The sequence below is a fragment of the Mandrillus leucophaeus genome, unplaced genomic scaffold, assembly GCF_000951045.1.
Source record: "Mandrillus leucophaeus isolate KB7577 unplaced genomic scaffold, Mleu.le_1.0 Scaffold254, whole genome shotgun sequence".
NCBI classification, from domain to species: domain Eukaryota; kingdom Metazoa; phylum Chordata; class Mammalia; order Primates; family Cercopithecidae; genus Mandrillus; species Mandrillus leucophaeus.
The window spans coordinates 2,935,386-2,944,134 of NW_012102632.1; the positions used below are offsets into that span (position 1 = coordinate 2,935,386).

The following is an 8,749-nucleotide window of genomic DNA, read 5'->3' on the forward strand; positions in this document are numbered from 1 at the left end:
TGCTGAGTTTGAGACCCCTCTGCATGGAGAAGTTGAATAGGCATTGGAGCTCAGGAGAGAGATGTAGCTTAAAGATGCAACAAGTCCCTGGCATTGAAGCCTTAGGAATGGATAAGTCGACATACCTAATTTGACTACCTTACCTCTCACATTCAGGTGTTACTAATGTGACAGAATTAAACGATGAGGCCTTTAGGGGGTGATTAGCCCATGAGTGTTTCTCCCTCATAAATGAGATTACTAGATGCCCTTGAGGAAGGGAGTTAGCGCTCTCTTGCCCTTCTGCTTTCTGCCATGTGAGGATGCAGTAAGAAAGCCCATACCAGATGCCAGCACCTTCATTTTGAACTTCCTAGCTTCCAGAATTCAGAGAGAACAAATTTCTGTTCTTTATGAGTTACTCAGTCTCAGGTATCCTGCTATGGAAGCGCAAATGAACTAACACAGGTGCATCCTCTTATTTTCATTCACAGGTGAGCAATGCAACCTTTAGAGGCTCAGGACATTGCCCAGGGTGAGAGCTGGCAAATAGTGAGTCAGCATTTGAACCAGCCTTACTCTGCAGCCCATTCTCTTAAGGATTACCTTACCTTGCTCTGAGCAGGCAGTCCCTGAGCCCTTGTGATCTTGCTGTAAGGGGAAGCCAAGGCCCTTAAAACATTAGCTTATGACAGCAGCTCCAGATGGAACTCTGGTCGTAATCACAAGCTGAGCCCCAACCCTTGTCACACATTGAGCCCTGACCCTGGTCCATACTGAACCCCAATCCTGGTCACACACTGAGCCCTGACCTTGGTCCATACTGAACCCCAGTCCTGGTCACACACTGAGCCCTAACCCTGGTAATACAGTGAGCCCTGTGCTGTTATTGCCGCATGAAACAGACAAAGACACTACGTTTTCCTTTTTTATCTTCATCCACTTTATTAGTGTCAAGAGCAGCTTAAATCTTTTGATTGGATATATCTTTTCTAAACACAAAATGAATGTGAAAACACATCCCGGTTGGGGGCCAAATGACAGACACAAGCCAAAGACACAAACCAAAGAAGGAAGACGAGCAAATCTCCTCCTCAAAGTGAATCAGAAGGCATCTGATTTTGCCCTCCCCCTGCTGTGGCTTCACGGAAGTGGTTTGTTTGCAATTAATCATCGTTTCTATTCGCCCTTCTCCCATCCCAAAGAGCAAAATCAGAAGTATGAATCAGGTCTCAACTTAGCAATTGGGAAAAACACTGTAGAGGCTATATTTTAAAACATTTTAAAAATATCTCCTCAGAGATGGCTTCCAAGGGGAGAATCACTTAAAACATATGTAATGGGAACATTTTTCTTTTGAGAATTTTTGTGTATTCATTTTACACAAAAATGTAAAAGTTTAAGTTCCTGTATGTAATTTTATTTTTGTAAATTTTTATTTATTTTTCTAAGTCTGATTTTAAAGGATCAACTTCTATTCTTAGATTGTAGGAAGACTATGTCCAGAAACTATCTATGATTAAAGTATCTTTACCAATGTAACCATACAAAAAGGAGGAAAATTCTGAAAGTCCCCTAGTCTGTAAACTGTTAACAGCTTTTGAAGACTGTGTTTTTTCAAGTGATACTTAGTTCATAGAACAGACATATAAAAAATGAAACAAAACATAAGACTTGCCTTGTAGTTGAATCTCAGTACTTTGATACCATACATGTACAAGGCTTTTATGATAAAATGGAAATATTCTATTCTGCGGAAAAGCAAACATTGGTTACAAGATATATTTATTTAATGTCATAAAGTACCAGTCAAGCTTTCGGTGAAGATAGAAGGATGAATCCAGGTCATAGAAACTTCTTGTTACCTGAACACATAAATAAAAAATAATAAAATAATAAAAAAGGAAACCAGGAAGGGATACCATTTCATGTCCTAAGTTTAAAAATGGGGTCCTAACAAGGAAATCAACCTTACTGGAAAGATTCCATGTGGGTCTTAACATAGCCTCTACCCCACCTCGAAGCTACATTGGGGAAAGAAGATGGACTTGTTAACACATCTTGAGAATTTCCCCTTAAATCCCAAATTTCAGAAGAAATACACTAGGGAGATGAGTGAGCTACTTGGAGGAAACATAAAGGAAAATCCTCAAGAGAAAAAGCTTCAGTTTCAGTCATTGCAGCATCCTAGGATGGCATCTAATGCAGAGAAAAAATATAGGAATATTGATTTTTTCAAGGCTCTTTGTTGAACTTAGAGATCTAATAAAGCATTTTTAGTTAAGGGTAACAAACCCAGGATATTTTATATAACATTTGAATGGGGAGTTCTGTCTTTCTCCCCCTCTTTCCAAATTCTGTGGTTATAGAAATAATAGGTCATATTACTCCAAGTCCCCAGACTATAGTTGGAAAGGGAAGATAAACAGGTATAATATTAAGGTGAACATGGTGCCAAAGAGAACTCATCTGTACTAAACTATAGCAAGGAAAAGGTGTGGATGAAAGTGCCCACATAAGCCTGAGCAAAATGAAAAGAAACATCGTAGTAATTATTCAAACGCACAGTTTCATCGTCTTTAAAATGGAGCAAATACTTGTATCTGCCTACTAGGGTTATCTTATAAGAATTAGAGGATTAACATACGGAAATTGCAGAGAACAGAGTCTGGCACACAGAGAACAATTCTGTAACTGTTAACAAGAAAAATAATGGTTTTATTAAAATAGTACAGGAAAAGGTAAGATCAATCTAGCACACTAAAGACAGATAAACAGTCTGCAAAAGAGGACAACTTACAGGAAAGATCACCTGACAGTATTTTACTCTAAAGAGCTTAATAAAACTATGAATTTTATTAAACAAGTGCTTGACAACAGATTTAAAAAGAAAAACAGAATAAGAAGAAAAAGAGGAATGCAGAGAAACAAAAACACCCAATGCATTACATAATTTATAACTAAATTAGAATTTTCAAGGATTAGAATGGCCATAGCTGAAAATTGAATTGCTAACACAGAAGAAAGGCTCAATTGAGTGCTGAGAATAATCAAGAGAGAAAAGCAGTTCAAGAAGGACTAATGGATATAAGTGATTAATAAAGATGATCCAACATCATCCAACAAAATAAATTATGTGCAAGAAACTATAGAATAAATGACATAGAAACAAGTGACACCAAAAAAATGGCCAAAGTTGTGATAGAATAAATTTTTCCTTGAAATAAGTAAAAATCTAATATGCATGTTGAAAGAACCCACCATGTTTCAGGAAATATTGACAAAATGATATAGCGTGCTGATGCAGAACATTAGAATTTACTGAACACATGTTGTTAAATAATTTATTTTTTTACTTTGAAGTTCAGGAGTACATGTGCAGGTTTGTTACATAGGTAAACTTGTGTCACAGAGGTTTATTGTACAGATTATTTCATCATCCAGATATTAACCCTAGTACCCATTAGTTATTTTTCCTGATCCTCTCCCTCCTCCCACCCTCCAGCCTTCAATAGGCCCCAGTGTGTGTTGTTCCCCTGTGTGTGTCCATGTGTTCTCATCATTTAGCTCCCACTTGTCAGTGAGAACATTCAGCATTTGGTTTTCTGCTCCTGTGTTAGTTTGCTAAGGATAATAGCCTCCAGCTCCATCCATGTCTCTGCAAAGGGCATCATCTCATTCTTTTTATGGCTGCATAGTATTCCATGGTGTATAGGTACCACATTTTGTTTATCCAGTCTATCATTGATAGGCATTTAGGTTGATTCTGTGTCTTTGCAATTGTGAATAGTGTTGCAATGAACATTGGCATCTGTGTGTCTTTATAATAGAACAATTTATATTCCTTTGTGTATATATTCAGCAGTGGGATTGCTGGGTAGAATGGTATTTCTGTCTTTAGGTCTTTGAAGAATCACTACACTGTCCTTCACAATGGCTGAACTAATTTACACTCCCACCAGCAGTGTGTGAGCATTCCTTTTTCCTCCTACCCTCGCCAGCATCTGTTATTTTTTGACTTTTTAGTAATAGCCATTCTGACTGGTGTAAGGTGGAATCTCATTGTGGTTTCGATTTGCATTTCTCTAATGATCAGTGATGTTGAACTTTTTTTCATATGATTTTCAGTGCATATATGTCTTATAAACCTTTTTAAAAAGAAGAAAGATCTCTTCAAGTACCTAGGCAGAAAAATCAAGATACCTACAAATAAACAAAATCTCATTGACCTAATACTTTTTCATAGCAATATTCAATGCCAGAACACAATGTCTAAAGTTCAAGGGAAAAGAGGGTTTGACCTGATAATTTTCTACCAATTTAATCATCTCTTGCATATGAAGACCATATGAGGGAAATACTCCAATGAGAATTACAGCATGTATGAGCTTTACTTGGGAGAAAACAAGAACATGAATACCTACTGTTCAGCTGTAAAATCAAGGCTGTCATTGATTTCTCTAATTCACAAAAGAAGAGTCCACTATATAAGGACTAGAGGATCATTTAGAGTTGAAGCCAATGGAGCAATATCTATAAGGTGTTGAGCAGAAGAAAATGTGACATATGAGTAGTGTATGTAGTTAAGATATCTTTTGAGTATCTGAGTGAAGGTCTTTTTTAGACATAATGTGAGTAAAGCATACGTGAGTAAAACAACCTAACTGACAATGAAATCCAGCCAACCAAGAAATTAAACACCCCTCCCTCCTGAGGAATGAAAAAGTTTAAAAAAAAAAAAAAAACCAACACACTGGTAGTCCTTTTATTGTGGGAGTTATACTTATAGAACCAAATCCAAGATTTATAAACATGAGGAAGTAAAAATTATTAACAAAATCTAAATTTTGTTAGGAGTGAAAAAGGATGAGAATATTAATTACTAATGTAGCAGCATGTTAATACCGAACTCTTCCTGTCTGGGTATCTGGAGAGGTTCCTAAGGCTAAAGATAAAACACTAGGTGCCACCTTTCCCCATGTTTCAAAGTTTGGTGCTGGACTCCATTTGCAGAACTCTTGGAGGGAATGGCTAAAAATATTCTTATATTAAGAATATAAGAGGCTGGACGTGGCGGCTCACGCCTATAGTCCCAGCACTTTGGGAGGCTAAGGCAGGTGGAACACCTGAGGTCAGGAATTCAAGACCAGCCTGACCAATATGGTGAACCCCCATCTCTACTAAAAATACAAAAATTAGCTGGGCAAGGTGGCACGTACCTGTAGTCCCAGCTACTCGGGAAGCTGAGACAGGAGAATCTCTTGAACCCAGGAGGCGGAAGTTGCAATGAGCTGAGATTGCACCACTGCACTCCAGCCTGGGCGACAGTGAGACCCTGACTCCAAAAGCAGTAGCTGCAACACTAGAGAGATGGCGGAGCAAGAACAAAGAAAAATCTCTTTGGTTCCAGAAAATCTCCTGAAAAAGGGGAAGGCTTATCAAACCCTCAAAGCCACCCAGACAAAGCAGCCACTTTTGGCAAAGAAGGAGCAGAGGAAAGGAAAAGGGTTCAGGTTTAAGACACTGGAATCATTCCTACATGATTTCTGGCAGCAGAAACATGACAAGGTGCATCTCAGATGACTAGAAGTGAAACCTCATGCCTTGGAATTGCCAGATAAACATTCCTTGGCTTTGTTGTATGCATTGAAAGGTTTGATGGTGTGAGCTTACTGGTGCAGAGAACCATCACAAGACTGCCTGAAGAAAATTTTTACTGGTGTCTTTGTAAAAGTCACTCCCCAGAACCTAAAAATGCTGCGTATAGTGGAACCTTATGTGACCTGGGGATTTCCAAATCTGATGTCTGTCCTGGAACTCATTTTGAAATGCGGACAAGCCAAGGTCAAGAATAAGACCCTCCCTCTGACAGACAAAACAGTGATTGAGGAGCACCTGGGGAAGTTTGGTGTCATTTGCTTGGAAGATCTCATTCATGAAATTGCCTTCCCAGGGAAGCATTTCCAGGAGATCTCATGGTTCTTGCGCCTTTTCCATCTCTCAGTGACCCATCATGGTACGAACGATAGAGTGGGCTTCCTCAAGGAGTGGGCATACCTGGCTATCGGGGTGAACGCATCAATCAGTTCATCTGCCTGCTTAACTAGACCCAGGTGCCAAACTGCAGTAAATTTCTATCAATGAAGTGGAAGCATGTGTTTCTCTTTTTTTGTTTGGAATTTTTACTGAGTATCTTTTTGTTTGGAATTTCCTACTTTATCTTCAAAAACTGGAAAGGAAGCGTCAAAGAAAAGATAGTAGTTTATGTTCATGGCAAGCACCTCTCATCACAATCCAGTTCCAAGGAAAAATTCCAGCATTTTCTACATTGGCTGCCATCTCGTCTGAAATCAGCACATTCCATGGAGGAAGGAGTCCTGCTTTTGTGTATCTTCTATCCTAGGGTTTAATGTTGGTAAATGAGTAACTCTAGCATTTGTACAAGGCTCCCTAAGACTCCTGCAGTAGTCGACCAAGCCCAGGGACGTAATTGAATCTGGAGATTCCTGGGGCCTTCTTTGGAAAAAGACTTGAAATACACATAGGAAGAAAGGACCAAAAAATAAATGTTCACTTGTCTCTGCAAAAAAATAAAAAATAAAAAATAAAAAAAAGAGAAGTATAAGAATATTAAGGGATTATATTTTGATCCCTTAGTCTCTCACTTTCCTGGAGTATTTGAAAGAGCGAACATTGAAAGAGAAAGAAAAAAAATATCTCTGGAGAGTGAGGCAGCAGTGCTGTGGCAGTTTTTCTTTCCCTGGGCTGTGGAGAGTTGCTGAGAGGGATGATGCTTTCAGATCACTTCAGGCTTGGTGTGAAGGTCTTCACCTTTAGAACTTGATATGTGTTCTGAGGGTTGAAGGGACACAGTGGACTGGTAGTAGACTTAGGACTATGAAATCTAAAGGCAGGAGGTTGCAGCAGGCTTTCGACCCCAGGAAGCAGAACAAAGAGGAAGATAATTGCTTTGGGGATAGGTGCCACTTCCACCACTGGCAGGGGCAAGCTTTCAGGAATGTTTCTCATGCAGCAGATGTGGGCATTGGGAAAACCAGCATGGAATGTAGACTTTGCCCAAGGGACTTTGTCCAGGAGGGCCATTGGGAAGGCAGTGGGGGCTCTAACAGGAATGTATACAAGGCCTGTCTCTGGATGCCAGGTTTCAGGAGTTGGAATCATATATAGCCAGGCCAGAGGAAAGGCATCGTCCACATCGTAAAAATTTCCGTTGGAGTTTCCCAAACTGCAAGAAACCCCTAAAAGAGCCTCCAGATGTCACAAAAGTATCAGCAAAGTAAGATTTTTCCCTAAATTCCCTTTCCTCCTGTGCTCAGCTGTGAACAGGTCATCTGGGAAGATGAGTGAGCAGGGGAGAAAGTTAGAAGAACAGTGCTGGGAAGGAGAGAAGAAATCCCCCATTAACCTGATACCCCAATCTTATAGGACCTAGCAAAGGGGTAGGTGTCCTTGAGTTTTCATTGCTGCTGCCTGACCGTCGCTTTTTCTTTTTCCCTAAAGCCTTCCAACTCCCTTAGCAAATGTTATCAGTTACACTACCTATTTACCCTTTTTGTAGCACTTATGCCCAATCTTTGTGGCCATTTTCTTTTGATCATTTATTCATTGGGTGTTAGCAATTGGTTTACTGCCTATCTCTATAATCATCATGCTTGGTGACTTCAACATGCATGTAGACTGCCTATCCAAAAGCCTGACCTCTCAGTTTCTTGATTTCCTTTATTCTCTGTTCTTTTCCTCCGTCACAGTTCAGCCACCAATTATTAGTAATGGCACCAACTCCAAAATCTTGACTCAAGTTTCCCATTCTGTGATCTTTCTTCCACGCTTCTAGTTTAAATTCTACCAATTATTTGACCTATAAGGACCTCCCAGTCATCAATTAAGTCTACTACATTTCTTTACTTTCATTTTTATCTATGAATTCCATGGTTTATCATTATAACCACTTATTTGCTTAACTACTTCACTCTCTCACCCCTCTCTCCCTCTGTCATACTTGCCTAATTTGGCTAAAGGCAGTACTCTGTTTACTTTTTCATGTGTAACTATGCAGTTTAATGTGACTAGAAAAAACCATAACCATACTCAATGGTCTTGCTCTAATTTAGGACCATGCAACTCAGCAAGCCTTATCCATTTTTCTGGTCAGTTCCTTTGTCCATTCTCCTGAATAACCACTTCAACCTTCTTCCCAACCTCCCACCTCACCCTCATCCCCTTTTCAGTCTAAGTTAACGATCTAGCTTTTTTTTTTTTTTTTAAATAAGAAAACAGAAGTAATCAGAATATAACCTCCTTATTTTCCATAACTAGGGCTGCATACCTACCTATATCTACAGTACTTACATTCTTTGTCTTCCCTTCTCTCATAAAGGATAAACTCTCCCTGCTTCTGCCCAAGGCCAAGTTTTGTTCTTGTGCCTTGGATTCCAATCCCTTTGTCCTACTCATACTTTGCTTTGTTAATGATCATTTCTCTCCTTCAAGAACAATTTTCCCTTTAGCTGAATCATTCCTGTCACCAATTAAATATACCCCAATATCTCCTATATAAAAAATAACTATCCCTGGAATCCACATATCCCTCCAATTATAGCCTTATTTATCTTCTCTAAAGGCAAAACCATCTTTAAAGTGTTTTCTATACTTACCTTCTTCATGTCCCACGTTCTTGAAGCAGATCTAATTACCACCACTCAACTGAAACTTTTGTCAAGGTCACCAATGACTTCTATGTTAAGTCTAG

At 39.2% G+C, this 8,749-nt stretch overlaps 1 pseudogene; it reads left to right on the top strand.

The window, feature by feature from the left end:
* The first annotated feature begins 5,349 nt into the window (after nt 1-5,349).
* LOC105542267 lies at nt 5,350-6,086 on the top strand (annotated as a pseudogene).
* Nucleotides 6,087-8,749: the final 2,663 nt, after the last annotated feature.